Source organism: Drosophila sulfurigaster, chromosome 3 (assembly GCF_023558435.1).
Source record: "Drosophila sulfurigaster albostrigata strain 15112-1811.04 chromosome 3, ASM2355843v2, whole genome shotgun sequence".
Taxonomy (NCBI): domain Eukaryota; kingdom Metazoa; phylum Arthropoda; class Insecta; order Diptera; family Drosophilidae; genus Drosophila; species Drosophila sulfurigaster.
The window spans coordinates 49,960,781-49,976,667 of record NC_084883.1 but is presented as its reverse complement, the minus strand read 5'-3'; the positions used below and the strand labels follow the sequence as shown (position 1 = coordinate 49,976,667).

The 15,887-nt window shown below is 39.0% G+C and overlaps 1 long non-coding RNA gene across 1 annotated transcript in view; it reads right to left on the bottom strand.

The window, feature by feature from the left end:
- Nucleotides 1-15,471, bottom strand: part of LOC133842937 (uncharacterized) — a 104,553-nt gene extending 89,082 nt beyond the window's left edge. The window contains exon 1 of the long non-coding RNA XR_009894458.1: nt 14,667-15,471. This is a non-coding gene — a long non-coding RNA (uncharacterized LOC133842937). The remainder of the gene's footprint in view (nt 1-14,666) is intronic.
- Between the last annotated feature and the right edge of the window lie 416 nt (nt 15,472-15,887).

The following is a 15,887-nucleotide window of genomic DNA, read 5'->3' as shown; positions in this document are numbered from 1 at the left end:
CAAAAACATAACAGAGTGTTGCTGCTGTTGTTACTGCTGTTGTTGTTGCTGCAATTGTTCTTGTAGTGGTTCAGAATAGTTGTTGCTGTGCTGTGGCGCATTGTGCGAACTTCAAGCGGAAATTAAGTGTGACCTCTTCGCGTGGTTGTGAACAGCGAACAGAGAACGGAGAACGGCGAACGGCGAGCGAGAGAAAAACAACGAAAAAGTTGGCAATCCAACGTGCATATCAATGCTGCGACTACAACGGACATTCGCACACATATTTGCCCAAGTGCTGCTCTGACACTCCATTTGCAGTTGCAGCTGGCAAACAACAACAACAACAACAACATTGCCGATGCCTCCCCATTGGTGATTGTGTTTGCGTGTTGTGATGCGTTCAAAATTGTATTTGCCTAGCATTGTGGATGTGAGTGAGCAGAGTGTAGTTGTAGTTGTTGTAGCTTGTACTTCTAACTGTTGTTGTAGGATGTGGGGACCTGACCTGTGTGTGGACTGTGGCGCGGATGCAACGCCAATTGGCCTTTGGGGCACTTTGATTTTTTCATTGGATTTGATGAGTGCGTTTCGTTGCGTTCGCGTTTTTAGTTATCAAACATTTCCAGTTGGCTAAAAGCCAACGATACGATGCGAACTTCCATATACATATATAGTACTACTGTCACATATATATTCACTGCGATATTGCATATTGGCAGCAATGTAATAAAGGCGCTCAATCGCAACCAATTGCTGCAGCCAGCCTCTAATCCAATTTGAAAATATGGCAACTGTTGATGGTGATTTAAGAGCAGCGAAATTTTCACAACTACAAAAAATATGAACGCATTTCTTTTATATTTTCTTTTTGCTGCTGTTGTCATTCGCACTCCATCAGCTGCATGTCTTACTTTGCTTGCCACATAAGCAGCTTTTCGACTTGCCTCAGCGGGCTTGCTTCATATTTCCCCGCATTAAGGACACTCATCTATCAGGCAAGCAGACTTAAGCTCGGGATTAAAACATTTCGCAAACATCAACAGCAACATCAACGACAACAGCAACAGCGACAGCAACAGGGAACGGCAACAGCCACAGCAATAAAATTATCAGTTTCGCCTGGACAAAGGTCACACACACTCAAACACACACTCACTCAACTCTTAGTTGCAGGTGAAACTTGGTCGGAATAAAATACGGAAAATGCTATTACAGAACACAAAGTGCAATGATTAATCAGATTTATTTGTCAGTTTTATTTCGTGCTAAAAGTGTCAAAGAGAATATTTATAAAAGTTTATTAACACTAAGTACTTCGCACACACACACACACACCGACACACATCGAAAGAGACAGAGCGAACGAGGGTGAGTGAGTGAGAGAGCAAGAGAGATGGCGCAGCACATTAGAAATGACCATAAAATACAAACAAAACAGTTGCCAAGAACAACAAACCAGGACGAACAAGCGCACAAGTTGAACGTCCTGGAAACGTTCCCAGAAGCAAACTTCAAGAGCAGTTCGAGATGTTGTGGAGCAGAGCAAAAAAAAAAAAAAAAAATATGAGAGCGATGTGGGAAAAGAAGAAAAAAACTGGCACAGCACAAAGTGCACAAAACGTACTTAGAATCGTCTTTAAGTTCAACATAAAGAACAAAAAAACAACAACTTGGCCAAAACATAAATCCCATCAACACAAACAAACGGTAAGTAACCCACACACACACACACACACACACATGGCCATAGCAACAGCTAGCAGCAGCATATTAAGACTGATTTTGGCCTAAAGCAGCCGCTGGGCAGCTGGCCAGCATATTTAGGCGAATATTTATGGCCAATGGCGACGACGACGTTGAATCCGACACTCGGCGCGACTTTTTGGCAGTTGCTGCTGATATGTGTATGAGTGTGTGTGTTGTATGTGTGTGTGTGAGAGTGGGCGACAAACAAGCACAAACATGAGCAGTTTGAGCTGCTTTCAAACTTGCCAACTGTCTGCTGTTTATTGACAACGACAACAACAACAAGAAAAACCACGACAAAAAAAAACACGTAAGAAAGCTTTAATCGAATGTGCTCGACACTAAGATACCAGCTATATATTTTCAATAAAAGTAAAACAGTGTGATATTATTCTTTCAATATACCAAACTAAAATTCTGAAATATTTCATTAAAGCAAAAATGGCCCATATTATTCTTACAATACGATATAGCCAATTAATAATGATATATTTGGTATATCGATATTGTACTTCATATAAAATATACATAGATTACATATTATACCATATTGTCAACCAAAGCAACTAAAGACAGTGAGGAATGATTTTTACTATATACCAAACAATGCTTATACATACCAAATGATAATTTGGTATATCAATATTGTACTACATTTAAAAAATACATAGATTACACAATATACCAGAATGTTAACCAAAGCAATTAAAGACGGAGAGGGAAGATTCTTACAATATACCAAATGAATATACAGAAAAATATGAAAATATACCGAAGGCTAATATTGGTATATCGATACAAAATATTCCAGATTGTTCACCAAAGTAACTAAAGACAGACAAACGAACATGACAATATCGTCTTGGCTGATCAAAAATATATGTATGTATATACTTTATGTGGTCGGAAATGACTCTCTGCCTGTTTCGCTGGAGCCATAATACTCTTGTACCCTGTTTGTAATGGGTATAAAAACAAAGACAACAATCGTAACAAACCAAACTAACCGGCAAAAATGACACTGAGCGACCCAAAACGCCAGCGAAGCCTGTGACTGCCAAATAGGATCTACTTACAGCGGGAGTCTCGACCCCCAACTGAACAAAACAAAACAGAACAGAACTGAACTGGACCCGACAAGTGGCAGCAGCTCACATGTTATATAAGTGTGCCAAACACACACACACATACAACACACACACAGTGGAACCAAAAACAAAAATACATTTTAGATTATTAGAAAACTCCGAACTGAATTCCAAGGGAATTGATGAGAACGAAATGGAGCTGAATGAGAAATGTGACAAAAAGCAATTGAAATAGGATTATTATTATATTGATATATCAATAAGAGAGAGACACACACATTTGAGATATGACAAAGTTGAGCAAGTTTTTGCAAATTACTTTAAACAACAACAAAAATAAATTAGCTTGAATTCTCAGGAAAAATTGTGAGAGGCTGCAATTTAATAGATCATCTTTCAGCATATGAAATGGAACCAGTGTAGAGAGCAGATCCAAGTTGAACCTGCGCCTGTTTTTGTCAACCAGAATGGAATTTTTCGATTCGTTTCGTTTCATTTCGTTTTGGTTTTCATTTTGGGTTTTGTCATTTTGACAAACGAAAACAACATTTGATATGCCAAACACATGTGGAGACGCCTGGGAACGTTTTGGCACACGCCCTCGCTTCAGTCTCCCTTTTGTGAACATTCTGCCGCCCGGCTGTCAGTTGTTTGCGGTTGCAATGGAATAACAAGAGCTGCGACTGCGACGACGACACGACAACGTGGCGTATGAGTAACTTAATAAATTTGACAACAATGCCGCGCAAAGGCAAACAAAATGCATCTGGCAGCCGCCAGAGTTGTCACCGTTTTCGGGCAACTGCAATTCCCAACTATTATTGCCGTTGTCACTTCCATTGTCGTTCCGTCTGCTGCTGCTCCTGCTCCTGCTGCTGCTGTGCATTTTCAATTTGTTTTCGTGGCGCGGCCTGTAAACAAAATCCGCCGGAAAATACGTAACAAGCGACGCCTCGCGTCGCTTACGAAAAAGCCAAATAGCCAAAAGAGTCCAAAGGAAATGCCATTTAGTCGCAACACGCATCTATTTCCCCACCAACCACTTTTCCTGGTGTCGTTTGGCTAAAGTTGACAAGCGTGTTAAGACCCCTCTTTTAACTCCACACCGATCTATGTGTGGCCATTTTATCAGTGTTTACAAATTGACCAATGTTTATTCAGTTGTTTGCTTGTTGTTGTTTGACTCGGCTGCTGCTGCTGCTGCTGCTATTGCTGCTGCTTCACGCTGTGTTTTGTTATCAACCATTTTTAATAAATATGCAGAGCTGACCACAAAACGCACTTTGGCTTATTGAAATTGCAACTGTATCCAAACACACGCATACACACACACATACACTTACACACACAATGCACCAAATGCAAATTTACCCTCTGAACCGAACTGAGCCGTGCCAGCCGAACTCAGTCGAGTGCATTACGGCGAAATGCAGAACCAAGTGCCACAGTGAACAGATGCATTTTTAGGCAATATCACTGTTGCGGAAACAAATTCTGAGAGCCTTTTTTAGGGTAGAGTATTAATATTAATAATGGATGCAGTCGAAGTTAAAGCTGATTTGATGCATCAAGGGTGCTTCATTTGAGTCAGAAAAAAAGGTGGTGATAGTATTTTAAAAATTGTTTATTGAATGTAAAAATGTAAAAGTCAATTTGATGCGTAAGAAAACTTAGCATTGATTAAAGTGAAAAGCTATTAGTTTATAAAAAAAAAACTTGCTAATAAATGCTTTTTTGAAAATTGTTATTCACAAATTCGCATGACTAGCACTCGTAAGAATTTTAAACGCAAAGTTAAATCCAAATTGTTGGCTCTTTATTGAAGATGACAGAACAAAATGACGTTGTTAACATAATTACTTAACATAATAGAGTGCTTACAGTGCACTGTTAATTAATTAATTTTGTCAGATTAAGAATGTTCAAATTTACATTATTCCAACATCTTCAGAATTAAATTCTTCGCATTTCCTTTTTGAATAGAAACTGAATTGAATTCTGAATTCTTTTCTTTTCAATACTTCAAATTTCTACCTTTTACAATTTACCCTAAACACTAAAAAAATCATGAGAAGCTTTTTTTGGAAATTCTTCTAAACAGAATGCTCTTATGTTAGGATCAACATTTTGCGATTTAATTTTTTCCAATTCAAAGAAACTAACTTACATTACTAATACAAAAAATAAGCTAATAAACGAATGAATTATTTGTACTAGTGAAACTTCAGAATTTCTTTTTTTCTCGACGAGAATCGATTAAAGAAATTCTTCTAATCTGAATTCTCAATACTTTTAGTATTTATATTTAATTATTTGCGTTTCTTCAAATTTGAATAAACTAGATTACATAGCTTTATTAACACTTCATATAAAAACATAAATTATTTTACTCTGAATTTTTGAACTTTAATTACTTGAAATACCTTTTTAATATCATAGTGTCATCAATACTCTAACTTCAATTCTGTTTCAATTTATGCATACTTAAAATCTAAGACTTATTTCGTTGGTAGGTTCATACGCTACGTACATGACAAAACATCGAAACTATAATCTTTAAAACCTTCTGAAAAGTACTGAAGATAACTATGTATAATCATTCAATACTCACATATTGTTTTAATTTGCTAATTTAAATTTCTACAAAGAAAACATCTTTTCAGCTCCCAAACAAAAAATGCGAGACTAAATTTCAAATTTATTTTGTTTTATTTGGAACTCGAATTCAAATCTCTCTTAGTAACACATATTTGCGGTTCAATAATGGAATCCAATTTGAATCCAACTAAACTAAGCTAATCAATTGAGGTTATCCAATAAATAAAACGAAGAGATCAATTTGCAAATGTTAAATATTGAATATGTTTCAGCTTTTGCAGTTTTAGATTTATTTAATTTCTATGAATTTCAATTAAATCAGCGTCGATTTGTATCTCAATAGCTACAACAGAGTATTTTATAAGCTCAGTGTTTATTTGAATCGAAAAAGTGGCAGCTACTTTTCACAGTCTTTTGTCATGGCAATATAATCAATTTGCAATTTTGGTTGATGCTAAATGAATGCTGCATTTGTTGTTTTTTTTTTTTTGTATAAAAAGCTAAAATTGTTGGTTTCGTTTCAGGTGGATTTTCTTTTTGGGAGTTTTTGACCGAAAAACGTTGATTTGCATTTGCTGCTGCTGCTGTTGATGCTGGAAAAATTACAACTGGGGAAAAGCCGCTTAACATAAATTTCCATTGCAGTATCCACCTACAACAATTCGACTATATATCTTTCTCTATCTGTGTGTGTATGAGTGTATAACTAAACATTTACATTTCATTAAAACTAAAAACAACACACAAAAGCAGAGTGAGCACGACACGAAAACGAAAACGAATGCGAAAAATGAAAACTAACCAAATACAGAGATAGAAACAGACGCAGACACAGTCAGATACCTGCAACTCGTAGTGGCATGTTAGCAGCATACTTTTGGTGCAGCTTTCTCCCCTTCTCCCCCTCCCCATCTTTTCCTCTATCTGCTGCTTTCGCTGGCAAACTACAAGTTTGTCGTGCTGTTGTCGTCAGCTCGTCTCAGCTCGCGTCCTCTGCAAGGTGAGTGCCACTCGAGAAGCTGCTGCCTAGCTCTGAGCTGTGAACTCTCTATCTCTCTACATGTATGTGTGTGTGCATCATATCGCTTTTTAAAACACACATACTTAAACTCGACGTTTTGCACTCAACGAGCTTTTACACAGCGGCAACAAAGTGCAACAACAACAATGCTGCTGCCACTCTCATCTCTGTCTCCATCTCAGTCTCCGTATCAGTTTGTGTTTTATTTTCATACGCAAAAAGTTGGCCAGCTTGGGATGTGGTTCATTTGGGCCACTCGCGCGCTAGAGCTCTGAGCTCTGAGCGCTGAGAGTAGCGAAATAAATAGTATATTTTGCCCGAGTGCCACTCATGGAAATTGCACAAAAAACAACAACAGCTAGCTAGACCCGGACATGCGGCGGATACGTATTCTCTGACTCTTGCTCTTGCCTATGCCGAGTGCCTGTCAAATATGAATTGGCCGTAGCCGTTGCCGTCGCTGTTGCCGTCGCTGTTGCCGTCGCTGTTGCCGTTGCGCATGGGGCACTTACAGCATAATAACAAGAAGTAACTGTGCCCATTTACATGCAACTGCAACTGCAACAACATTTGTTGCCTGGCTGACCCAATTGGTGCCTTTTGTTTCCCAGACACCAAGAGTTGGGCCAAAATGCCGCCTAATTATGGCGCATGTTTAGCAGCTCTATTCAATTAGATGTAATGCACGTACGGAGCGGTACAGTGAGGTACATTGCCATAACTTAAATCTCAGCAATCAGTGCTACAAAATGTGCTGCTGCTGCTGCTGGCCAACATTTCATACTAAGCAACGTGCCCCACACATTTGTTACCTGCCTTCGCTCCATGCTTGCCTCTGCTTCAACGTTTAATTAAAAAAACTAAAGCAGCTGCAACAGCAATCCACTCTCTCTCTCTCTCTCTCTCTCTATTTCTCTGCTACGTTTGCTGTTTACACTTTCTGCTTTGCACTTTGCACAGCTCACACACAGTTAGCACTTTTCAATTTCCAATTGTGCAGCATAAACTCAATTTGTATTTTTCCAACATTTTGCCACAATTCCTTTTGTATTTATTGGGCGGGCACACTGCAGTCGTTAAGAATTTTTACTAGCTGTCAGCATTTTTTTCCTGTTGCACTTAACAAGCCACCCAAATACATGCAAAAAAAAACTTCGGGAACGCGAATTTAGAATACACTTTATTTTAAACATTCGAGTTCAAATTAAATTATAAAATACATACTTGTATTATCTTAGGAATCGCAAGCTATAACAAATTCTAGGTTTGTCGAAATATTAGACATAAGATGTCATATTAGCAAAGTACAAGAATATATTTACATATATTTTATGTTTGAAGAAGTTGAAAAATATAACTAGAAAGCTAAGACTGTGAGATACACGCTACGTATTTTTAGCAAAAGGAAAACAGTCGGGTTTTATTTTTTAAATATATAAACTAAAGTTAATGGAAAAAATACATAAATATGCCGAAAGCTATATTTGGTAGATTAATATACTATCACATTCAAAATACATCATAGAGTACAAAATATACCAAAGCAGCTGCTGACTGCAGCACCGGTTTTTTTGCCATATGCAATTTGTTCTTTAATAACTTCTACAATTTTTATCTGATCACATTTAAATTTGCGGGAATCATAAGGAATATAGTTAGTCAGCATGTAATTAGTTTCTGGTATTCAAAATTTATAATTTAAATAGTTAAAAAGCAAAATTGATCAAAAAGTTTTAAGTCCAACACATTTTATTTAAATTTTCTATAAATATTCATTTATTTTCTATAAATCTGTGTGATTTGCTTCCCAAAATATCTCTTCTAATTTCTTAACATTACTTTAAAGTTATTAAATATTTGCCTAAATATTCTAAACATTATTAAAATTAAATATAGAATTTAAAAACTCTTGAGCATACGTTAGAATATTGAAAAGGCAAATTTGCGCAAATTGAATATGCAATAATTGGCTCGTTATGCGTTAATTGCAGTGCGAGCTCATTATGCTGTCTGTCTTGGGCTGCTGCCCAAGCTGATGATGCACTGCTAATGACTCCTCTTCAGAGAGAGAGAAGGCAAAAGAGTGAGAAAGAGTTAAGTGAAAAGTGCCAAGGCGCTGGCACTTAGCAGCCAATAAATTGTAATTCGACACTAGCAACAGCAAAAGGAGCTGTTGAGCCAAGACACACACGCACACACACACACACACACACACTCGCATACGCACACACATTCTTTTCCATTTCGCTTGTGAAATGGAAAATTAATTTTCAAACGATTTCAGTTGCTGCTTTTCCCTGTCGCTGCAGCTGCGCCATCAAAGTTGTCGCGCGTCTTGAATCCATTCTTGAACATTGCGCCTGTGTGTTAAGTGTCACATTCGCATGTCCCTTACCCTCTTGACTCCTCTTTCCTCCTCCCTCTGGCCACCCTCTCAAAACACTCTCAGTTTCTGTGCACAATTTTTATATTAGTTTCATTTATTTTGCTTTATTTTGCCCACACCCACGTTGCCAGCATACAAGTGGCAAATAAATTCATTAGTGGCACAAATTAGTTGCATGCAACCGGCAGCCGAGACCAGCATCGAGCTGTAGCTGCAACTCTCAAGCCAAGCCAAGCCAAGCCAAGGCAAAGGACACTAAAGTGCTTTCAATTTCAATTAAATTTGCTACTCGCTGCAGTTGCACACACAATTCTGCTGTTCACTGTTCGCCTGCTGGCCTGCACTTTGCCACACCCACGTCTCAGATCCGCATGACCTCAGCACACTCCACCACACACTTCACTCCCCTCGCTTGCCTCGTCCACAGAGTGCGTGCTGACTCAGGGGCACACTTAAAGCTCGTTTAAGCGCTCGTTTCGTTTCATCTGCTGCTGCTTCTGCTTCTGCTTCTCTGGCTGCTTGGCCAACCCGTTTAGCCCCGATGCGAGCGCGGCGTGCTGATTATGTAATCAAAGTATTTGCCAGCTAATTTATCGCCGCCAGCCTTTGACCGAGCATACGCTGCGTATGCGCAACATTAAACAGCTTAACAGTGACGTCACACACTCAAACACACACACACAAGCAAAAGGGAACAGACGATAGACGCTTGCAAGACTGATAGATTGGGGCAATGTATAAAATCGATGGGTGAAACATATGCAAACCGAAACGAATTGCTGCCAAAGATAAAGCTGAATATTTAGCTTAACCCAAAACGCAGCCGTTACTCATTTTGTGGCGAAACTTGAAGCCTCAAGAAATAATATATGTACGTATGTGCGCGTGGCAACGTGAGGCGAGACATAAGACGAGACGTGAGACGAGACGTGAGACAAGGCGGAGCAAATTGCGGCACATTTGTCGCGCACAAGCCACATTGCTGGGATACTCGACGCTCGAGTTTTTTTTTGCCCCAAAGTCATCTATCAGGCGAACAGACACATCGCATCGCATCGCAGCATCGCAAAGAGATGCGAGAGAGACAACAACGAAGCGAAACAGGCAACAATCAGCAAGGAAATTACAAACATGTGTACACATTCATATGTGTATGTTATGTATTTCTATGTCGCTTCTCTCTCTCTCTTTCTCAGCGACGTCTCAACTCTCGACTCCCAGCTCATTTGTCAATACACACGTAGCGTTGCTTCCTTTCCGCTTCGTGTTATCCCCAGCGTTAAGTATGCGCTCTGTGATCCCCAGGCAAAAGCCCACAAATGCCTCGCATTTGTAGCCGCATGAAAGAAAGCACAAGGAGCCAAAGGTTGGGAAGTGGGGGAAGCACACGTATGATGATGTGGATGGAGGCAGCAGCAGGTTGCCGCTTTTAAGTGTACTTTAAATATCACTTAACGCATTTAACGTTGATTTCGCAGCCTTGACATTTTATCTCCTTATGCCATATTTGTTTTGCATATTTATTGGGCGCGTATTGCGCGCCGCTTAAAGCGCTTTGAAGACGCTCCTCTGTGTATGTGTGTGTGTGTGTGTGTGTGTGTGTGAGTGTGTGGGTATGCGATGTGCTTGCCATTAGTAAACTGATATTAAATTCAATTCAATTTTGACTAAACACAAAATGATGTCATGCATATGCGAAGAAATTAAATTTCGCATTTTAATGAGCCATCAAAAAAGCAAAAATATATAAACATAAATGGGAATCCAACCCACAGGAAGTACATCAAAGTGAAGCCAATGTCTCTTACGACTTATAAATACCCTCGATTAACTAGAAATGATTTTTAGTATTCAATTTGATTTTTTAAAAAAAATGCTTAAGTACTTTCCGCATTTGTAATGAACGCATTCAATCAGCTGCATAACTCATACGCCCCACTGGCTCCACTGGGTATGAAGCATAAGAAGAAAGAGAGATTGAAAAGCAAAGCTAACAAAGCCCCCAAATGCTTAAAGTTAATTTAAATTTAATTAGGATTTTTTCGACATTGTTTTTTAGGCACCACAGAGAGAGAGAGAGTGAAAGGGAGAGAGAAGCGCGCCAGCGGAAGCTTCCAGCTCCCAGTGGACCAACTGTAAATGAAAATTGACGCAACGCAAGTTTATTAAAATGCGATTTGCATAAGGATGTGACACAGAAGCCGACTGCCGACTGCTGACTGCCGACGACTGCCGCAAAAGTCAAATGTAAGGCAAGAGCACAATCAAAGCACACACAAGCACAGAGCCAATGAATTTTAAATATTTTCACAGCTCACAGACAACGCCCCAAAATGAGGGACACGAATCAGACTGCAAACTGAACAGAAACTGACTGAAAACACCCAGACACACACATTTGACACGGACAAACAGACGGACAATGACACACAAAAACCAAAAAAAAACACAAAAGCAAACAGAGGAAAACAGAGGAAAAAACAACAAAAGTCGGAAAAGCCAACCAAGCGCATTAATTTTCGCTTTTTCGCCTTTCACACGCATTTGATTTGCGTTCAAAACTCAATTAAAAGTAGCCAAGGTTCTGACCAGAGAACGAACCTTTGCCCTGACAGTTCTTTATTTCTCACACAATTGTTGAATATAAAACTGTTTACCTGGTCATTAAGTTGATAATGGCGTCAATAGACGCAGTCGAAGAAGCCAACCCCGAGCAAGAAGCAGTAGAAGGCTAATGAAAAAAGTTGCGTCAGGCGGCGGCAGCAAAAAAAAAGGAAATGAAAACAATTCGTTCGTCCGAACTGTGTGTGTGTTGATATAAAACAGAAATGTGGGTAATATTTTATGCAAGAGCCCAGAGTGTGTCTATGATTAGTCTTTCTGTCTCGTCGAAATGGGCAACTTGAGTGAAAGGACAGCGCTCTTAGCTCTTAGCTGTTAATTGTTAACTGTTAACTGTTAGCTGACAATAAGCTGAGCCGAAACAAAGGCAAAGTTATCTTCCTTCGTTCATTTTAATTGGAAATTCAACCGATTTTTACACTTTGCAAACGAACTTTAAATACTCTTGCATTATTTTGATTGTAATGTGACTTGAAAAACGTCAGTCAGGGACACAATATCGTTAAGTGACATCGATATTATTTTACAAATTTAACATAATGTAATTGATTATCGCTTATCGATAGAGTTTTAAATTTAAGTTATATCACATTTTTCCCTGCCTTCATCAAAGCATAAATTACTCATTCGACTCGTTGCAGACTTTGTTACAAAGTTGTGTGAAATAAATTGTGAACACTTGACCAAATTGTTATGGCCTTGCTCACCGTTTGAAGTGTAACCAAAATGAAATTACAATAAAAATGCGCATCACACTCACACAAACGGCGGCAGCAATCAATGCAACGCTGTGGCACTTTTAATTGCTTTGCATAGTTATAGATTGATATACTACCGAGTGAAAGCTTTAGCCTTATTGCACACGCTTCGCAGAATTGCAATCGCAATCGCCATTGCCAGTTGCCAGTTGCCGTTGCTATCGCATTTAGTGGGCAACGTTGCAGCAACAATTGATGCCGCTTGGTCGTCAGTTTCCTGCCACAACAATGATGTGGCATTGTCTCCTCCTTCGCCTCTCAATGCAGTCTGCTGTCTGCTGTCTGCCGTCTTCTGTCGTCCAGCAAAGCAGCTCTTCAATTGCACAACGGAAACTGTGCTTCAATGGTGCAATAAAAACAGAATTCACCAACCAGGAAGGCAGCTCAAATTGAAGTTGACCGCCTGACATTAGAGCCATGCGAGCAATTGTCTGCCACACAGAGAAACACACACACAATCACACTTGAACAGTAGTGAATATGCATTGAGCGCTTTTAATAAATAAAATAAAACTTAAATTGAAAATTGTTGTCATCGTAAATTGATAATAATTAATTTTAATTGCATGCAATGCACACAGTTGTCCTCGTTGTTGTTGTTGCTGTTGTTGTTGGTATTATGGCCATTTGCAAATTGCATGTGAAAGGCATGTGCATTGAGTAGCATCAGTAGCTGACTAAAAAAAACAACAAAAAGAAGAAGGCTTCCCTCTCTCTTATTCCTTGCCACATCACGCATACGCCGCATTGTCAGCGCACATAAAAAAGCCATTAAGCAAACAACATTAAAATTAACTTAAATATTGCACAAAAATAGCTGCAAAGCAAAATGCATTTGGCATATTTGCTTAATCGCATTTTCCCTTTCTATCATTCATGTTTGTTTTCCATTTTTAATTTCATTTGGTTTTCCATTTCATTTCAGCTCAGTTTCCAGTTTTTAGTTTTAGTTTCAGCTCTGGTAATTGCCAAAAAATTATTACCATTATTATTATATGTGGCAGTGACATCGACATCCACATCAATGAAATGTATTTCCACTTCGCTATACACAAATTAATTACAATTTGAATTAATTTTTGATATTGCAATTCTTTTTCGCACGCACAGCTTCAATTACAAACACATCTATTTTGTTTATCTATCTCGATGCTTGTTTAGATAAATATTTGCTAATGTGCAAAATTAATTGGAATTGTTTGTTGTTGCAAATACGAAATTTCGGTTATTTGATAAGCCAAAAGCAAACTATGAGATTCGAAGCAAATAGAAACATAAAAAGCATTCGATTGAACGACCTTACAACGAAGCAAAGCATGAAATAGATTCATTAGTTTGAAAACATATATGGGAATATATAATTTATACTTTTGATAAATTTTAGTTGTGTATCAATTATTGATCTGTTTCATTAATAATTTATCCAAGTTAATTATGATTTTATGTATATTACTTTTGATGAAGATAGAGAGAAAAATCAATCAATTATTGAAGTGTGTAATTATAAATTTACTTCACGTAAATATGATTGATTGTTTCAACTGTTAACTAATCCACTCTCTGCAAACGCATAAAAAGTAAAGAGTATAAATGGATGTCTAAAATTAACCTGGCTATATTTGCACCTACAAATTAAAATTTCAATTAAATTGCTGTGGCGCATTGATAAACATCCAGCCATCTATCTTTCTATCCATCTATCTTTCTGGTCGACTGGCAAATTGTTTTGTTTGTCAGCCGTAATTATGCATGCTGTGTGCATCTTACAGATACTTTTGCATCTGTCGTACAACGACGACGATTGTCAATGCATAAGTAAACTAATCATTTGCATTAATAATTCAATTTCAAAGTGTTTCGACTGATTCTTCTTTGGCTTATGACCAGTAATTAATGCTAGCTTCTTTTAGGAGGGAAAATCTCATCTCACGAAAAATGTCGAAATAATTACAAATGCATTTTTGGGTCGTGATCAAAAAGGCAAATTTGTTTATGCGTGTGCAATTTGGCAGGCTAAGCAAAATATTTAGCAAATATTTGATAAATTACTTGAAGCATTTTGTACGTTTGTGCATCAATTGACAGGCAACAATGGCAACAGGATTACACACAATATTTTGTGTGCCATCTGCCAGGTGAAACTTGTGTTGTGAATTCTCTCTCTCTCTCTCACACACACACCTGCAATTTATTGTGTCGTTTTATTTTCTTCAGGAATGTTGTGCATAAATACAACAAACAAAAGGCATTTAATTCAATAACAGTAAATAATAAATACCTCATGAAACAATAATAGTAGAAAACAAAATTCTTAGGCCAGCATTGCCAAATTTCATTTGATTATCAACTAAATCACGTTTGGTATTTCCTTTATCAATAACTCTTATTATTCATGCGAGAGTGTGTGTGAAGCACACACACACACACACACACATTCACAATCCGAACTTTATTCGTTCACTTACCGGAGTAGAAATAAAAGTTTTTGTGGTGAATTCACGTTCGAGACTTCACTTCGAATTAGTTTTGTCGCACTTTTGAAGCCACGTTTGCAAAAGTCTTTTCATTCGGCCAGCCACCAGGCTCAATAAATTAGCAGAAGCGTCAGGCACAAATCCAGTGACAATGACTTTTAGTTCTCCGCACACACTGAAACACACACGCACACACGCACGCACAGAGCAGAAGAAGCGGAAATGTGGCAGCGTATTAAAAACTCATTAAGCGACCAAAGCCAGCTCCAAACACACTCGTGAGTGTGGCCGTGTGAATGTGAGTGAGTGTATGAGTATATTTTTTGGTTTTTAATTTATGCAAATATCGACCGAGTCACACACACAAACAAACACACACACTCACTGCTTGAGAAGCTGCCAAAAAGTATGCTATGCTTTTTTTTCCTGTTGGCCAACGAAAGTAAATCGAATGTCAACCGCACTCACACACACATGCACACACACACACGCATAGAACGGCTCGTGAGTGGCGTGAGTCTGTTGTTGTGTCGTGAGTTGGGGCAGCAGCACGTGCGATACGTGACCTATGCCAAAGCGACCAAAACGTTGCTTTGAAGCTGCCAAAGCGACTTCTCCTGGCTGGAGTAAGCGATTCCGATTACGTATACATACGTAAGGAAGAACAAGTCACTGACGAGAGACGAGTGTACACATAGACTCACACACATACACACACACTCACGTGTCGACCAAATCCGCTTAAGACAAACTGACGACTGATTCTGTGCCACGCAACGCGGTGCCGCAAGTTGGGGCAACTTGGCCCCAAATTGGCGTCGGCAACGACGACGACGTCGACGGCGTCAGCGTCACAGTCAGCGTCGTCAGCATAGCCTGAGCTTCAGTTTCAGCTTTCAGCTACAGCTACAGCTACAGCTGCTCGGCTCGGCTACAATGGCTTTAGCCTGTCGGCAAACTGGCAACAACAGCAACCCAAAAAACAGGCAACAAACGGAAGGGGCCACAGCACCCGGACCTGCGACACTGTCAAAGAGCGTGAGACATCTAAGAGAGAACAGGCAAGAGAAAGCACTTTGAAAAGAGAGCGTGTTTCATTGCCAAAGCGTTTCAGCGTGTGCGGCATGTGGCATGTGCGGCGTGTGGCGCAACTGGTTAGTCAGCCGCATGGAAACCAAAATGTGTGGCATTGGAAGTTTTACGATTTGCCTT